General features: G+C 43.4%; 1 pseudogene; it reads left to right on the top strand.

Annotated features, from left to right (window-relative positions):
- The first annotated feature begins 18,587 nt into the window (after window positions 1-18,587).
- LOC118620865 lies at window positions 18,588-18,761 on the top strand (annotated as a pseudogene).
- The last annotated feature ends 310 nt before the right edge of the window (window positions 18,762-19,071 follow it).

Raw genomic sequence — 19,071 nt, 5'->3', positions numbered from 1 at the left:
ACTTTTGCTGTGTCCCATAGATTTTGTGTTGTTGTGTGTTCATTTTCATTGGTTTCTAGGAAGTTTTTAATTTTTTCCTTGATCTCATTAGTAACCCATTCGTTGTTTAATTGAGTTCTAGTTTCATGCCACTGTGATCTGAGAAGATGCTTGATATAATTTCAATTTTCTTGAATTTGTAGAGACTTGATTTGTGTCCTAACATGTGGTCTATCTTTGAGAATGACCCATGTGCACTTGAGGAGAATGTATATTTTACAGCTTTGGGGTGACATGTTCTTTAAATATAAATTAAGTCCTACTGATCTAGTTTGTCATGTAAGGACTCTATGTCCTTGTTAATTTTTTTGTCTAGAAGATCTATCCAGTGGTGTCAGTGGCATGTTAAAGTCACCCACTATGATCATGTTGCTATTGATCTCTCCCTTGAAGTGCTCCAGAAGTTTTTAAATATATTTTGGTGCTCCCGTATTTGGTGTGTATATGTTTACCAGGGTTATATCCGCTTGTTAGATTGTTCCTTTTAATATTATGTAGTGACCTTCTCCATTTCTTATAATTATGGCCCTTGTTTTGAAGTCTATCTTGTCAGATATGAATATTGCTACAACAGCTTTTTTGTTTTCATTTCCATTTGCTGGAAAAAATTTTCCCATCCCTTCACTTTCATCCTGTGTGAGTCTTGTTGTAAGGTGGGTCTCTTGTAGACAGCATATATATGGGTTGTGTTTTCTTATCCAATCAGCAACCCTATGTCGTTTGAATGGAGCATTTAAGCCATTTACATTTAAGGTAATTATTGACATATAGTCAATAACTATTAGTTGCCATTTTAATTTTATGCTGGTGTTTCCCCCCCTCTCTCTGTCTCTCTCCCTGTCTCTGTCTCTCTCTCTCTCTCTGTCTCTCTGTTTCTTCTTCTTACAACAGTCCCTTCAGCATTTCTTGCAATGCTGGTTTGGTGGTGGTAAATTCCTTTAGCTTTTTTTTTTTTTTTTTTTTTTTTAATCCATGAAGATCTTCATTTCTCCTTCAATTTTGAATGATAGCCTTGCTAAATAGAGTAGTCTTGGATCCAGACCCTGGCCTTGCATTACTTTGTACACTTCATGCCACTCCCTTCTGGTCTGCATTGTTTCTATTGAGAAATCAGCTGACAGTCTAATGGGAGCTTCTTTGTAAGTAACTTTCTGTCTTTCTCTTGCTTCCTTTAAGATTCTTTCTTTGTCTTTAATGTTTGCCATTTTTATTATGATGTGTCTAGCTGTGGGTCTTCTGGGGTTCATCTTGCTTGGACTCTCTGTGTTTCCTGGATTTGTGTGACTTTTTCCTTCACCAGTTTAAGAAAGTTTTCTGTCATTATTTCTTCAAACAGGTTCTCTATTTTTTTTAATCTTCATCTGAAGACATTTTTCTATTTTTTGTTTGAAGAGAGAGAGAGAGAGAGAGAGAGAGAGAGAGAGAGAGAGAGAAACATTGATGTGAAAGGGACACATCGAGTGGCTGCCTCCTGCACGACCCAACCAGGGCCGGGGACAAACTGCAACGGAGGCACGTGCCCTTAGTGGGAACCGAACCGGGGTCTCTCTGGACTGCAGGTCAATGCTCTAACCGCTGACCCAAACTGGCCAGGGCTGTTGTTACATTTTGTATTGTCCCACAGCTCTCTTAAACTTTCTTCCTGCTTTTTAAAATTTTTTTTCCATTTGCTGCTCTATTTGAGTGTTTTTCTCTACCTTGTCTTTTAAGTCACTGAATCAGTCTTCAGCTTTGTCTAATCTACTATTAAATCCTTCTAAGTTATTTTTCATAACACCTTTATTTTATAACAGTCATTCTTTATTTCCTCTTTATTTTTTATGCATAGCTTCTACCTTTTTATGTGTAGCTTCTACCTCTTTTTTTAAGCTGAAGTAGTTCCCAGTGAGCTCTTCATAATTCTTATTAAGTTACTTGTAGTTCTCACCAAACTGTTTGAGCACCCTTATAACCATTGCTTTGAATTCTTTATCTGACAAGTTGCTGTCTTCCATTTCCTATAGTTCCTTTTCTGGTGATTCCTCTTTTTCTTTCCTTTGAGTGTTGTTTTTGTCTCCCCATTTTAGCCATCTGGTAGCTCTAGACCCGCTGAGGGATGTTTGGATGTGTACGCAGCTCACTGTATATCAAATAAGGCTACTGTGCTTCCCAAAGTGTTTTGTTGTGTGTTGCCTCTTGCCTGCTGTGGATCCTGAGGATTGACTACTGGGGGCTGGTATTGGTGTGTCCTGGTAGGTGCTGCGGCTGGATCACTTGGGCCCCTCTGGAGCTGTGTTTCCATCTGGTCACTGATGCCACTTGTAGCTGTATAGCTCAGGCCCTGCTGGAGCCTATCTGTGGGCTGCTGGGTCGCAGAGGCCTCTCCAATGCCCCTGTACCCTGCAGGTCCCGCGGGCAGCTGGATCACACCAGTCCCTCTCGGGCTCCGGCTTTCTACCACTCTTGTGGGTCGCTGGGTAGCACAGGCCTCGGTGGAGCCCCAGGTCCCTCCGCTGGTGGCTGGGGAGTGCTGCTGCCCCGTGGGGCTCAACTCCTGCTCAGCCTTTGCTATAGTTTTGGGGGATGGGTCTCAGCTGCTGGTCTGTGCTTCTGTTGCCTGGGGATGGAGGTCTGCTCCCCAGCCTCTGTTGCTGGGGGCATATCTCAATTCCGATTGTGCTGCCACTGCGGGGATGGTGCTGGGCTCCTGGCCGTTTGCGGCTTCCACAATCAACACCTTGGGAGCTCCACTACTATGCACCAGTCTGTGTTGACACAGAGTGTCCACTGGTCTGATGGTGCCAGGTACACTGGTGGGCTCAGGTTGCTGGGCCCTAGACGCTCCCACTACCTCCTCCCAGGGAAGACCTGAGATCTTCCAAAATGGTGGGACCTCCCCGTGGTGCAGGGAGAAGTGCCCTAAGGAGCCATTTACCTCGGTAGCGGGCGGCTCCCATCCACAGCACAGGAACCTTCTGTTCTGCGTCTCTGCACTGCACGAGTTTGGTCATCCACCTTCACGTCCACTCACTCTCTCTCACACACCAGCTTACTCTCTCACGCACTCAGCCTCCCTCCAGTCTTGCCCACTGCCATCTTTTTCCTCAGAATTTTTATGGTTTTGAGTCTAACATTTACATCTTTAATTCATTTTGAGGTTATTCTTGTATATGGTGTAAGAAGTCTAGTTTCATTGCATACATCTGTCCAGTTTTTCCAACACCATTTATTCAATAAACTATCTTTGCCCTGGCCGGTTTGGCTCAGCAGTTAGAGTGTCGGCCTGCCGTACAGAGAGACCCCGGTTCGGTTCCCGCTAGGGGAACGTACTTCGGTTGCAGTTTGTCCCCGGCCCTGGTTGGTCGTGCGGGTGGCAGCCACTCGATGTGTCCCTTTCACGTCGATGTTTCTCTCTCTCTCTCCCTTCCTCTCTCTCCCTCCCACTCTATCTATACAAAAAAATGGAAAAATATCCTTGAGTGAGGATAAAAATAAAATAAAATAAACTATCTTTACTTCATTGTATGTTCTTGCCAACTTTTGTCAAATATTAATTTGACAAATATTAAATAAAAGACATCCCTGTCTTATTTCTAATCTTAAGGGATACACTTTTAGTTTTTGCCCATTGAGTATGATATTGGGTATGGGTTTGTCATATATAGTCTTTATTACGTGAGATATGTTCCCTCTATTCCCGCTTTGCTGAATTTTTATCATAAATGGATGCTGGATTTTATCAAATGCTTTTTCTGCATATATTGATATGATCATGTAATTTTTATCATTTATTTTTCTTATGTGGCATATCACATTAATTGGTTTATGGATATTTTACCAACCTTCCATCTTCAGAATAAAGCCCACTACATCATTGTGTATGATCTTTATCATGTATTGCTGGATCCAGTTTGCTATTATTTTGTTGATTTTAGCATCTATACTCATCAGGGATATTGGCCTATAATTTTCTTTATAATGTTTTTACCTGGTTTTGGAATTAGGGTAATGCTGGCCCTTGGAAAATGAGTTTGGGAGTTTTCCCTCCTCTTGAATTTTTTTTGAAATACTTTGAGAAGGGTAGGTGTTAACTCTTCTTTGAATGTTTGGTAAAATTCACCTGGGAAGCCATCCAGTCCAAAACTTTTGTTTATTGGGAGTTTTAAAATCACTACTTCACTTTCATTAGTTATAATCTACCTGTTCAGATTTTCTGATTCTTCCTGATACAATTTTGGAAGTTTTGTAGGAATTTATCCATTTTGTCAAGATTGTCCAATTTGTTGACATGTAGTTGTTTATAATATTTTCTTACAATCTTTTGTATTTTTGTGTGTCATAGTTGTTACTTCTCCTCTTTCATTTCTGATTTTAATTATTTGGATCCTCTCTCTCTCTTTTTGAATTTACATTTGCATGAAATATCTTTTTCCATCCCTTTACTTTTAGTCTGTGTGTATCTTTTGTTCTGAGGTGGGTCTTTATAGACAGCACATACATGGATCTTATTTTCTCATCCATTCAGCTACCCTATGTCTTTTGTTTGGCACATTTAAACCATTTATATTTAAAGTGATTATTGACAGGTACATATTTATTGCCATTTTATTCTTTTAACTGTGTTTCTTCTTCTTCTTCTTCTTCTTCTTCTTCTTCTTCTTCTTCTTCTTCTTCTTCAAGAAGACTAACATTTCTTGTAATATTGGTTTGGAGGTAACAAAGTCCTGTAGCTTCCTTTTTTCCCCTTTGTCTGGGAAGCTATTTATTTCATCTTCAATTTTAAATGATACCTTTGCTGGATAAAGTAGTCTTTGTAGTAGGTCCTTGATTTTCATCACTTTGAAGATTTCATGCCAATATCTTCTGTTAAAATGTTTCTGTTGAGAAATCAGCTGACAGTGTTATGGGAGCTTCCTTGTAGGTAACCGTCTTTCTCTTGCTCCTTTTATGATTCTCTCTTTGCCATTTTAATTATGATGCATCTTGGTGTGGGCCATTTTGGTTTTTGAAGAGTGGGGCTATTGTATTCTCCCAGGGTGATCCTGAAAGTAGGGGAGTACACTATCCAGGAAAGATGACATCTGCATGTGGGAGAGGGACACAGCACAGAAATCCCAGTGGATGTCCTTTTAGCACCCTCCCCAGAGCCAGAAACCCCAGACTCTCCTCAGGTGGCTCTAATCTCTGCGCTCCCTTTGCCAGATCCCAGGGTTAGTGGCTGGGAACAAGACCCTTTAAAAAGGCACCTGGGCCCTGGCCGGTTTGGCTCAGCGGTTAGAGCGTCGGCCTGCGGTCCGGAGAGACCCGGGTTCGGTTCCTGCTAAGGGCATGTACCTCGGTTGCAGTTTGTCCCCGGCCCTGGTTGGTCGTGCGGGTGGCAGCCACTCGATGTGGCCCTTTCACATCGATGTTTCCCTCTCTCTCTCTTCCTCTCTCTCCCTCCCACTCTGTCTATATAAAAAATGGAAAAATGTCCTCGGATGAGGAAAAAAATAAAAAAATAAAAAAAAATAAAAAAATAAAAAGGCACCTGGGTCTCTAACAGATTCTTGTGTCTTCCTGGTGGAGAGAAGTCCTGCTGATTTTCACAGCCAGTTGTTATGTGTGCCCCTTCCCGGCTCTGTTAGTCTGGGCTAGGGAGCCTGGTTTGGGGTTGAGACCCCACTCTTCTCAGGGGGAATCTTTGCAGCTGAGGTATCCTTCCAGAACCTCAGCCACCTATGGGAGTGGAGCCAGCCTTTTTTGTGTCTCCACTTTTCCTACCTGTCTTGATGTGGCTTCTTCTGTAATTCCTTGGTTATAAGATTTTTCTTCAGCTAGTCTTCAGTTGGTTGTTCAGGTTGATTGCTCTATATTTTAGTTGTAGTTCCAGTTTGGTCTTAGGAGGAGGTGAGTATAGCTTCCACCTTCTCTGCCACCATCTTGGATCTCAGTAGCTATTTCTTTTGACTTGAAGATGGGCTATACATGGAGTCACAAAGATGAGTGAGAGTCCTTGTGCATGTGTGCACGTGTGTGCGTGCGCACACACACACACACACCCTCCAGGTTCTCCCAGGTTTTGAGGATGATCAGAGGAGCCAAAAGAACTACAGGCTAAAGTCAGGAAGAGGACAGAAACAGTGGTGTGGGATTGAAAGGTAGGGCTGTTGCCATAGTCGGGGAAAGGAGTTGAGGAGAGTCTTTGTGGGAGATATTGCATTTGAGCCAGACTTTGTGTGGAGTAGATCAATAGGCAGACATAGTGGAGGTGAGAGTGGCATCCCTGGTGAGAGCAAAGGCGAGGAGATGGAGAACAAGGGGCAGGTTCGGGGCGTGTTACATGGTCCTGTTCAAAAGGTATGGAAGATGAACATAGCCTCACTTACAGCTAGGATTTTCTTTTGTTAATGAGGTCAAGAATAACAGTTGGAAATCCAAGTAAGTGATTAAGAAGTTTTGGTTTAATTGTTTTCAGTTTACACTATGTTCTGATTTAAAGGTGGGGGGTTGTGGCTAGAAGACATCCTTTTCAGTTGGCCAGCTGTCAAGCATTCTTTGATTAGGTGAATTCTCCATTCCCACCCAGAAGTACGTCTGTTTGGCTTTAACTTTTGGCAATAGTGTGTTCTTGGGAAGGAGACTTTCCTTATTCACCATCCAAGGGGTGGAAATCATGCTGCTTTCTTTATGGAGTCTGTTTAGGGACATTAAAATGTGTGAGTGACTAGAGATATGAGAACATATATGGAAATCACCAAGTTTCATAAACATATTTATAGAAACTCAAATGTTCAAGGCCAGGAACAGGCTGAAATGAATCTTTTGTGTTCTCTTATGTCATTGTTCTGGATCTTCCTTCTCTCTCAGAGTTGTTACTTCATCAAAGAGAAAATAGAGATATTATGACAACAGTATCTTTTTTACTCTAAATAAGATGACAAGAAGGACCACCCAAGGGTAAGAGACACAATTAACCAACCCAATTATCAGCAGTAAATTGTCAGTAAATCTTAACTATGTTCTTTTGGTAACATTATATGCTGGTATGGTTAAAGTAAATACCAGAACATTTTTTTTTTTCTCTTTTTGGCAGGGCACGGTAGGAGTACGGTGGTTGGAGTTGGGGAAGTGCTTATCAAAACAGAAAGGATTCTAATAAGTCTTTGAGAGTCAAATCCTAGGCATGTCTTCAAGCATGAGGTTTTGAACTTGGTACCTGATAATATTCTCTTCCTAGGGCTGACATAACAAACCACCATGAATTAGGTGGCTTAAAAACAACAGAAATTTATTTTCTCACAGTTTGGAGACCAAAAGTTCAGTCTCATGGTGTTTCTGGGACCGCATTCCCTCTGAAGTCTCTCAGGGAGAATCCCTCCTTGCCTCTTCCAGCTTCTGGTGGCCCCAGGGGTTCCTCAGCTTTATGCTACATCACTCTCATCTCTGCCCTCTCTGTTTGTCTACGTGTCTGAAACCCCCTCTGCCATTCTCTTATAAGGATATTTATCATTGGATTTAGGGCCTACCCTAAATCTGGGATGATCTCTGAGTTCCTCAGCTTAATTCTACCTGCAAAGACCCACTTTTCAAATAAGGACATATTCACAGGTTCCAGGGGTTAGGATATAGATATATTTGGTGGGGGGTGGGGCAAGGGGGCACCATTGAACCTATGACACTGGAGACGCATTCTCTGCTGGCACAAGGATGTGCCCCTGGATGTTTAACAAGTCCTTGTTGGTGGACAGCCATCCTCAGGACAGCAGAGCTGGGTTGGACTGGATTCAGTGCAAAGAGACTGGACGTTGTCATGAATCTCTCTAAATCAGCTGCACTTGGAACAAAGTAAGTTATATTATTTACTGGATGGAGATTGTAAATTCATTTCACTAATTACAGTATGTTCTGGAAACTTATCAACAACTTTCCTGATCAGAGATCCCCAAAGAAAGTCATTTGTCATTCATAACACACTTTGTTGCTTCTTTTTATTCCCCCTCTGTCTTAAAAATAGTAAATTTGGAATTGATCCAGTTGGACTTTTGGAACTCTTGAGAGCTCTGAAACACTGAAGTCTGATGGAATAAAAAAGTAAATTTTAAAGCAAGTCTCCCTAAAATAAATGGAAGACAGCCCAGTAAATAATGGAAATCTAAGAATTTTTCAAGAATATTTAATGGCACCCCATAAGGGTGAGAATCTCTTATTTTTCATCTGGGGATATTAAGACACAGGGAAACCAGAGCCATAAATGAAAAGTCGGCTCCCGAGACGATGATTTCTAGATCCCTTTTCTCTTGCAGCTGGGAATCGTAGCCACTCACATATGTCTGCCCCTTTCCTCCGGGGCTTTGCGGTGATGGTAGGGAACTGCCAGGGGAGCCCCGACTCACCGGAAACGTTCTTCTTTCTAAAGTAAACAGCAAGAATGAAATCATGTCAGCACCATTTGCCAATTTTATTTTTAATTGCCTAATACGCCTTTGATCACTGAAGGGGAAATAAGTGAATGAGGGCTGGTGCAGGCTGACGGACCGACACCATTACCTTGTATGTTTGTTTAGATCATTTTCCGCCGTCCACCTGAGATGCAGTTATTTGTTGGCATAATATGGTTACAGATCTATCTGCAAGGCTTAAAGATGGAGATTGCAACTCAGGGATGATTTAGCTGGAAGTTACTGGAGCATTCATAAAGCTGTCGGAATTACAAGAGAAAACACATTACGAAAACGCCAGGGCTAGTTGCTGTTAAATGGATATTCAAACATTGTCAGCATTGTTAGCCAGAGAGGGCTGGACTCATTTATAAGCTCCTGTACAATGGTAGCTGCAGGTTCAAAGGAAAGGGTATCATAGGAATAACATTAGGAAGAAAGACTACATGTTTTAAAGCATAAATTAGGGCATAAGATAAAGGACCACTCCCTGATCTGTTAATTTATTTACATCTTTAAAAGATATTCTCACTCATAAATCACATTTATAGAAAACAATGAAATGAACTGAAAAGGCACCAACTCAACTTTTATTCATTCAACAAATACTTATGGAGTGTCATTGGCCTGCCAGGCATGGTTTTTAGGTGCTAGATACGATGTAGACTAAACAGACAAAATATTGGCGATAGATGGTCTTCAATCGTCCTAGTCTTAACAAAGGCTTATTGAGTGACGGCTGCATACCAGGCATGTGCTGTGGCTGATATTCTATGAATTCACAATCATGTATATTTGTGATCCTATATTTGGGAAATGAAGTGCGCTGAGCCTCTGACCCAAGAATTCTGAGGAATACACAGGCGATTCCCATGAGTTGGCTGGTCACTCTTGACCACTGCCTGTTGCTGTGCCGTCCAGGCTAGAGCTCTGCAGACTGGGACCTCCGTGCACAGAGCAGCTGCTCTGAACCGAGCCTTGTTTCCACTTCTATGACTGCCTCCATGTCCGTAGCCTCAGTGCTGGTGGAGCTGGAAATCTGGGTGTGCTACTGGTGCCCCTGGAACAGACGGGGCACATGCCTGTGCCCGGGACTGGTGGTCTGTGTCGTCACCTTCTCCAGCGCACTGAGCTCAGGTTGCTTGGGCTTCAAGTGTTACAGTGTTCAGCCAGTCAGTTCCTTCGATTACCTTTCTCAAGCAGAGACCCCACTGCCAGCTTGCATCCACCTGACGTGTCTGTACCCATTTGCTCAGCACCCCCATACATCTGAAGATGTCAATGTGTATAAGGAAAGGGGAGGCACCTCGTTCCACTCCCTGTGGGCCCCTGAGACCTGGTCAATACATTTCACTACACACAGGTGCACCTTTGAAAACAAGATGGCCGAGAAAACCTGGGGCAGGTGGCCTGAGGAATGGCCACTAGGCCCAAGTCAAATGCCACAAATTTCAAGGTAGAAAAGCCAGTATTCTAAAAAAATAGACAGGAAGTTGAGGCAGGAGTCAATTACAAAGGCAGGAAACACATTTGGGTATACCCAGAAAGGAGGTTGAAGTTAGGGAGTAGTAATTAGAAACATGACAATTGGCATCTAAGATTAAATGGAACTGGTAAAGAATGTAATGATCTACACCCAGATTTTCACCAGGGGGAATTATTACTTACGTTTATTCGGCCATTTAAGAAAGGCTGTTAGCGCCTACTCTGCTGCGGACTCTGCCCGGGTACTGGGAAGAGGGGATAAGTGAGTTCTCGCCCGGCCTTAAATAGCTCAGAGGGTAAGACAAGGGTCAGAGAAGTCAGCCCTTGGGACAAATCCAGTGCACCTTCTGTGTTTGTACAGCCCGGGAGCTAACAATGGCCTGTACATTTTTAAATGGTTGGGGAAAAGAAATAAAAATACTATTTCCCGACACGTGAAAATTACATGGATTTAAATGTCGATGCTGATAAATCAAGTGTTATTGGAACACAGCCACGCCCATTCACTCATGTGTTCTGTGTGGCTGCTTCCCTCCGAGAGCGGCGGAGCCGAATTCCTGCTGCAGAGACAGCATGAACCACGGAGCCTAGAACATCCCCCACCCCTGATCGAGGAGACACAAGCACATGACTTAGGGGAGACTGTGGAGGTCAAGATGTACCCAAACTGGCCATCGAGGAGGGTTAATACCAAAGAGGTACAATGTTCAGCCTCCTTCAGGTCACTAGAGCAAATGCATAACTAACCAAAGAGAATTTTAGAGTTTTTCTTTTTTGCTATCCTCTAAACAGAGAGCCAAAGAAACAGAAAAAAGAAAAAGTTATTATATTTCCAGCTTAACTCTTGTTTTTTAACTTATTTTGTTATTCGTTTTAGCACTGTTTCAGCTTTCTCTTAATGCCATTTAAACACACAGATGTAAATTTTGCTCTATTACCATTTGTCTCATATGTATTATGAAACAGTATTTGTTCAGGAGATCCTGCATGGGATAATGTTTTAAAAAATAAAGTTTCTTTAGCTCTTATGTGGTCTCAACGCTGTGGTCGGGAGCAGCTCAGCCAGGCTGGTTCACTGCACACGGTTCAAACGACGAATGTCCTGGTGCGGCCTGAGCAAGGGGTGCTCTCCGAGCAGAGCCTTGCATTGGACTGGCTGGTCTCCTTCAACTGGGGAAGGTGAACTCGGACGCCAGCTGTGGCAGTTAGCTGTGCCTGGCTGGTCTGAGAGGCATTTTTAAGTAGGACCTTTTCCATATCTGACCAGGAAGAACTGAGCAGAAAAAACCAGACCCGGGGCTTTGATGGCTGTTTTGCTGTGTCACTTTAGGCTTCCTCTAGTCAAAGTGTCAGCATGTGCTCTAGAGGGCAAGTGGGCAAGGACCTCGGCCAGCAGTCCACAGGGACTCACTGAGAGGCAACGGTGAGAGGCATTGGTTGTGGGGTTAGGATGCGTGGACTTGAGTCCTGCTTCTGTCATTCCACAGCCTTATGACTCTGGGAAATGGAGCTTCTATGCCTCAGTGCCTGTTTAATGAGGAGAACAATAGCAGCTATCTCCGAGGGTTGTTGAAGATTAAACAAATTAATCCATAAAAGCCATTTGGAACAATGCCTGGCATGTGGCGGAGTCCTTAACATTTGCCATGATGATGATGATGATGACGACGACGACGACGATAATGATAAGGACGATGATCACTATTACTTTGCTGCCTTGGAGATATCCATTCGGAGTGAACCCTAAACACTGTTGAGGCTCCTGACATTTTTCCTGGCACTGCAGCTTCATAGGGGAAATCGTTCAATCTCTTTCCATCTTTTCCCCTGAAGTCTTCCCTGGATTCTGGCCTCTTCCAGGGTCCGTTCTCTCTTTCTCTTACTCAGTCTTTCACACCCTGACTATAGCGATCTAGTGTGTCTGCCCAGGCATTCACTTTCATAATCCACGTGAGCAGGAGCACAGAGGGGTGATTACATCCTCCGGTGCGACACCGCTCACGATCCAGTTGCTGTCTTCAAGCGTCAGTCATTCCCCCCGCAGCAGAGCAGTGGCTACTGCACACTGGTGGGAGTGAACTGAGTTCTGTTCTTGTTCTGACAATGATGAGGTTTCCCGTCTCAAAGATCCACTGGCACTTTGAACGAGCCGGGAGCTCGAGAGCTGGACAGGCACCCACTCGTTGACATTGAGCCACCTGGTACCTTCTGCCTGGCTGTTTTGCTCTGGGAAACAGGTGTGGACTCTCTGGCTCCTGAGAGAGGTATGTGTTACGATTCCTCAGGCAGATGATCCTTATCCACAGTTTCCTGGGAGCCTTGCTTGAAGTGTCCTCTTACTCAGCTCCTTCTCTGTTCCCAACGGACATGTTGTTGACTCAGCTTTTCCTCGCCCATCTGCGAGTTTCAGAGATGTCCAAGGGCTGATTTAGGGTTGTAACGGAGGATGAGCGCGTGTTTTATTGATCTATTTCTATAGAACAGCAGCTTCAAACAACACACATTTATTATCTCATAGTTTCCGTGGGCCAGGAGGCCCGGAGTGGCTCAGTTGTGTTGTTTTGGCTCAGGACCTCTCCCGGGGTGCAGTTGGGGTATCAGTCAGGGCTGCGGCCATGTGAAATTTACCTGGATTGGAGGGTCCACTTCCAAAACCATGAACATGGCTGTTTGCTGGAGGCTTCATTCAAATCCTGGCCCGGCTGGCCTCTCTGTGGAGCTTCCTCAAGAGGGAGGGAGCCGTGTGAGTGAGTAAGAGTGCCCAAGATGGAAGACACAGCTTCACAACCTCCCGTTAGAGGTGGCACACCATCCTGTCTGTACAGTAGTGCGGGACACACAGATCACCCCTGGCACCCAGTGGGTGGGGAAAGCATGAGTATGGATCACAGGATGTGGATTCCCTGGGGCTGTCTTGGAGCTTAGAAGTTGACTACTCTCTCTCACCCTCTGGTTGCTAGTGACTCACGTTCCCAGATGCAATCTGCATTCATTCTTGCACACCACCACGCCCATCCCCCTCGGTATCTCACTAAAGCATCGACTTGAATACAGAATCTTGTTACCTAAATCAGGCCCAAGAGAGGAAGAGGCTCCTCAGGTATAGCTCTTTATGTATTCATTTATTTTTTTTATCCTCACTCAAGGACATTTTTGCATTTACCTTCAGATAGAGCGGGAGAGAGAAGGGGGAAGAGAGAGAGAGAAATATCGATGTGAGAGAGACACATCGACTGGCTGTCTTCCACACGACCCCGACCGGGGCCGGGGCCAAACTGCAACTGAGGTACGTGCCCTTAGTGGGAACCGAACCCAGGACTCTCTGGTCCATGGGCCGACGTGTTAACCGCTGAGCCAAACCACCCAGGGCAGGTATAGTTCTTTAAATGCAACTCCTCAAGTACAGTCCTTCTTCACTTACGAAACTAAAGAAACAAGTTGTCTGCTCCCGGCACCAGCACCACACAGTGGGGGCATGGGTACTGGATGACTGCTGTAGACATTGCTGTTCAAAAAGGGGAGACATCGAAAGCACAAAAAATGTCACTTCTATTCCGGAAGTGGGAATTCTGGAGTCTAGCTGGACAAATGTCACTATTTCTTGACTATGAATTGAGGCCTGGGAATCATTCTTCACGGTCTCAGCTCTGCTTTCACAACCTCTACAGTGAAGAACAAAACAAAAAATTCAAATAAAGAGCAACATTTTTACTCTGACCCTTCAGCTGAGAGTAAGAAAAAACATACTGCCCTGGAATGACAAGAATATGAGGACATGGCCATTGTCATATAGACAATGAGAGTGGGAGCAGTAAAAATTTTCCAAAGAGCTGTTTGGCAATATTTATCTGAAGCTTTGACCTAATAATACTATTGATACAAAATTATCTTAAGAAAATGTGTAAAAATATATATATATGTGTTTATATATATGTGTTTATATATATGTGTGTGTGTGTATATGTCTGTATATATATACAGTGATACCTCGGTTCTCGAACATAATTCGTTCCAGGAGGACGGTCGAGAACCAAATTGTTCGAGAACCGAAGCAATGAAACCCAATAGGAAATAATGGAAACTGGATTAATTCGTTCCAAGCCCCAGAAAATGCCTATTTACTGGCCTAATTTGTATATAATATGTAGAAAAACATAAGTCTCAACAAGAAATAAAAGTGTACAGTATGTCTAAGGGTTAAATTCAGTGTAAAGCGTGACTCTCTCCACAAAGCTCTCTGCACGCACACTGATGACGCAAGCAAGGCGCGCTGGGCCGAATGAACGCCATTCGGCTCAACTCGGCTCATCTCGGAAGTTCGAGTTCCAAATATTTGTTCGGATTCCAAGACAAAAGTTTCTCGAATCTCCTGGTCGAATACCGATTTGGTCGAGAACCGAGGCGTACGAGAACCGAGGTATCACTGATATATATATATATATATATATATATATATATATATATAACATATATATATATGTATATACACACACACACACACACACACACACACACACATAGATATATATGGGCACATATTAATTTGGTACTGTAATAAAAATAGTTTTTTTTTTAAGAAGTGTACTACTTCTACTACACTAACTGTCATTAATGATGTTAACGCCTATCTAAATTAACCTAGAAAGCTGTTCGGTTTTGTTATTGAGTGCAAATGTATATATACTGTCTGTCACATTTGGTAAGTATAGCTCTAGATATAATAACATGGATGGCTGTATGTAGAATGTTAACAATACTTATCTTTAGATGGTGGGATTATGAAAGTTTATTCTCTTTTTGCTTAGATTCTTTTTATATTTTAAAGATTTTTAAATTAACTTTTAGAGAGAGAGGAAGGGAGAGGGAGAGAGAAACATCCATGTGATTCTGATGGGCTGCCTCCTGCACGCCCCCTACTGGACATGGAGCCCCCAACACGGGCATGTGCTCTGACCAGGAATCGAACCAGCAGCCTTTAGGTGCATAGGATGATGCACAACCAACTGAGCCACACAGGCCAGGGATTATCCTTAAATTCTTATTTTTCTACTACAAATGTGTATACCTTGTGTAATAAAATACAATTTTTCTTCAAAAAAAATTTTTTTTCTGTATTGTTTAGAGAGAGAGGAAGGGAGAAGGAGAGAGAGAGAGATAAAAACATTGATGAGAGAGAACATCAATTGGCTGCCTTCTACATGTCCCCCTCTGGGGATCGGGCCCACAACCTGGGTATGTGCCCTGACCAGGAATTGAACTGGTGACCTCTTAGTGCATGGTCGATGCTCTACCACTGGGGCACACTGGCCGGGCAATTTTTCTTTCCTGATTGAGTAGATGTTCTTAAATCTGAAGCCTTTTTGGAAACAGACAACAGTAGTCACATTTCTAGCTGGATTTTTAAATTTCTGTAAAACGTGGTTCAACTTGCTTCATTTTTTTTAAATATCAATTTTGTTTATTAAATTTCAACTTAGATCATTTAAAAAAAATTAATTCTTTCCTTGGGTTCTCTGTGTATGTTCGCTCCCTGTACCTAGAAGACTTGCCCTTTCATTTGGTAAGTAGAACAGTTGGAGAACAAAGCCACCGAGGTAATTTGAGTAGGGGTGGGTCAGAATGAATTAAGCTGCAGGAAATAGTGTGGGACTTCTTTTTCAAGATCTTTATTTTTTTTCAGTCTTTTGTATTCAGGGAAGATTGAAAGCCCAAGTGGGAGAGGAGGACTTTCAGGTTCTCAGGTTTTTAAAATGCAGGTCTCGAAGGCCTTCGACTGAGTTTCCTTGGCATGACAGGAATAGAATTTGGTACAAAAAGCAAGCAAACAGCCTTGGCATGTCCTGGGCTTTCTCTCCTCTCCTCCACTGTCAACCACCCTCGGCCTTTCCTCTACTTCTTCCTCCTCCAAGTTCCCTAAGCTGCCAGTGTCCTTGAATTTGGACGTCTTCCCACAGAAAGTGGAATCACCGAGAGAAGTAAGGAGAGAAAATGAGAGTTTATTTTCCAGGTTTCACGGGCTGTTTTTGTGTGAAACAAGTAACTCAAGGGCTGTGCCAAGTGTGTGTTGCTTTGTTTGTTTATTTCTGCATACATGTGTTGCCCTAATGCTGTATCTCTTTTATCCTTCTCACCCACCCACCCCCTGAACCGGCACACTCTTCTGACCCCACAGTACTCCGAATGGGGGAGCAGTGGCAGCAAAGAGAAGGGAAGAACCGGATACACGGGGTAGTGTTGACATTCACAAGAGGTGCATAGCGGTCGAGAGATGGTCTGAACAGATCAGGGTACAGGATGTCAAGATACAGGTATTCCTATTCTTTTCAGATTTATTGATTGATTCATTCATCTTTAATTGATTTACCCACTCTTCAAACACTGATGTCGTTCCTAGATGTGTCAGACACTTTACCAGGCCACTGGGATCGATGAACCTACTTCCAGCACTCAGGTAATTCATGGGCTGCTGCCAAGCTCCCTGAATGTGGATGTTCATCGGAATCGCGTGGAGACTTTTGTAAGGATACAGATATCTGGGCCCCATCTCAGATCTCCGGCTCCAAAGCATCCATGAACGGTTTCAGAAATTGGTATTTTAATCAAATTTCCCAGATAACACTGTGCAGTCAACACTGGTCTGAGGACCAATGTTAAGAAACTACTGATAAAGACTTTGTGATTCAAGAAAGGAAAAAAAAATGTTAAGAGTGTGATTGTTAGGCTAACCAGCACCTCCTCTCTTCTTCCTCTCATTCCTCTTTCTGCAGGCATCCAGGTCAGGGATGGTGTGTAACAAGTTGGCCCAAAACTTAGTGCCTTACAACAACAACAGTTCATTAGTTTTCACAAGTCTGTGGGTTACTGGGACCAGCTGGTGGTTCTGTTCCACCCGTTATAGCTGAGGTCACGTGATTAGCTGCATTCAGCAGGAGTCCCACTGAGGCTGGAATGTCCAAATTGCTCTTTTATGTTCCATGAGATCCTCTACGCGTGGTTTCTCATAATTCAGCAATCTAGCTGAAACCTCTGTACCACTTTTGCAGCTAACTTATTAATAGTTCTTTTAAGGCCTGGCTTCAGATGTCCCAGAATATTTCTCCCACAGCATTTCATGCATTCTACTGGTCACAACAAGGCACAAGGCCATCCAGATCCCAGGACCAGGAGAAGCAGATTCACTTTTTACTGAGAGGAGCAGCAAAGAATTTGCAGTTATCCTTAATCCACCATAGATTAAAAATAAATTCCACTGGAATTGTTATGCTGATTTATAAGGCCTACACACCTATTGACTTCACAAATGACTTCAGACTAGGGATTTCGGATATCTTCTAGAAATCAGTCATCTTAGACCAAGACCTTGGCTAGTTGTATAAGTGGCTATAAGTGAACAATAAAATTTAATAGGGATAGGCTGTAAATACAAGCTGGGCCTACTTCATTGTACTCCATAAAATAGAGCTAAAGATAAATAATGGACAAATAAGGCATGAGAATATAATTTAGCCTTCTTGCAAAACAAACAAACAAACAAACAAACAAACAAACAAACAAACAAAAAAACATACAAAAAACCCAAAAAGCAAACAAACAAAAAACAGCATGATAGTGGATATATCTAGAAATTTTAAAGCCCAGTGAAATCATGACTAGAATATCATCTCCAGTTTGGGCCTTTATGATTAAGAGTCAGAGTTCAGGACAGGACTGGAAATGATTTTTTCCTTTCTCCAATGTGTCCAGGGCCCTGGACGTGATTAGGAAATCCAGGCCAGCCTGTGCTCTGGGAAGTGAGGAGTCTGGATAAGGGAAGAAAGGCAGTGGAATGCCAGGCCACCAGCCACCTGTTGACTCTGTAGAGCAGGATTTAGGATGTAAATTAAGCCATGTCTCATCTCTGTTTCTCCTCCTTTGGCTACTTAGGTTTCTTAGAGTAAAGCCAAAGTCCCTGCAAGAGCCCACAAGGCCCCACCGAGTCTGGCCTTCCTGTCTTACATCATCTGCAAATATTCCTCTTTCCCATTCATTCCATTCCCACCAGAGCTGCCCTTCTGCTGTTCCTTGAAAATGCCAGCACACACCTACCTCGAGGTCTTTGCCCTCACTCTTCCCTCTGCCCAGAATGCTCCTCCTGCAGATCCCTGCACAACTCACAGCCTCACTTCTCCCAGGTCTCCGCCTATATTCAGAGTATCACCCCTCATAAAGCAGTAAGCCCCCCACCCTTGCACACATCCACCTCCTCATTACCCTGTTTGCTTCCCTCCTTGCACTTACTGACATGTTCATTTTCTTATTTATACTTGTGTTGCTCTCTTCCCTCACTAGCACTTTAGCTTCAGAAAGGCAGCAGCACTGTTTTGTTTTCTGTTATATATCCAAAGGCCTAGCAGTGCCTGGCACCTTATAGGTACTCAGTAAGGGTTTTTTGAATACATGCAGAAGTCCTCGTGATGCTCAGGGAACTGAATGCAGGACCTGGATTGCCACAGCCTTTCCATGAAGCTTATTGAATTGACTTGTTGGCCAGTGTGCTGCAGGATCCATGGGTCAAGAGACCTGGCTGTAACTCCCTGTTCTGCCTCTAACTTCTTTGTGACTTTGACTAAGTATTTAGCCTCTCTGTGTCTCATCAGGCATTTCCCTAATAAAACTCAAAATTTCATACTTACCTGGCAGGGGAGATACCACGATCACGAAGGTGGTTTCCCCAGGGCGAGGCTTGTCCATTGCGCTCCGGGTGTGCTGACCCCTGCGATTTCCCCATTTAAAAAAATAAATAAATAGAACAAAATTTCAAGGACTCTTAGATGGGAAAACATTTGGAAAGAAAATTACCAATGGTCTTGTATTATTTTTGAAGAATGCGGCTGCCTGAGGCTCGAGAGAAGAGAATTACAGCCCACTCTCTCAGTCCAAGTCTTTGTGTCCCCTGGTGGGGAGGACATTCTCCACCCAGCTCACTGTTAATGCATACAGAGGTAAAGGTGATGCTGGGATTCTCGGGCGGGGGGGAGGGGTGCTCTGGATGGTGAAGATGACCATGTCCCAGACACTTGGAGATGTGGGTTTTGTCACTGTTGGAGTGGGTTAGCATACATCTGGAATACCTGGTCAGGGGTTTATTAGGGTTTTGAGTCCCTCTTTT

The sequence above is a fragment of the Molossus molossus genome, unplaced genomic scaffold (assembly GCF_014108415.1).
Source record: "Molossus molossus isolate mMolMol1 unplaced genomic scaffold, mMolMol1.p scaffold_m16_p_1, whole genome shotgun sequence".
Taxonomy (NCBI): Eukaryota; Metazoa; Chordata; class Mammalia; order Chiroptera; family Molossidae; genus Molossus; species Molossus molossus.
Note: the sequence above shows the minus strand (reverse complement) of the source record. Positions and strands in the feature narration are given on the sequence as shown.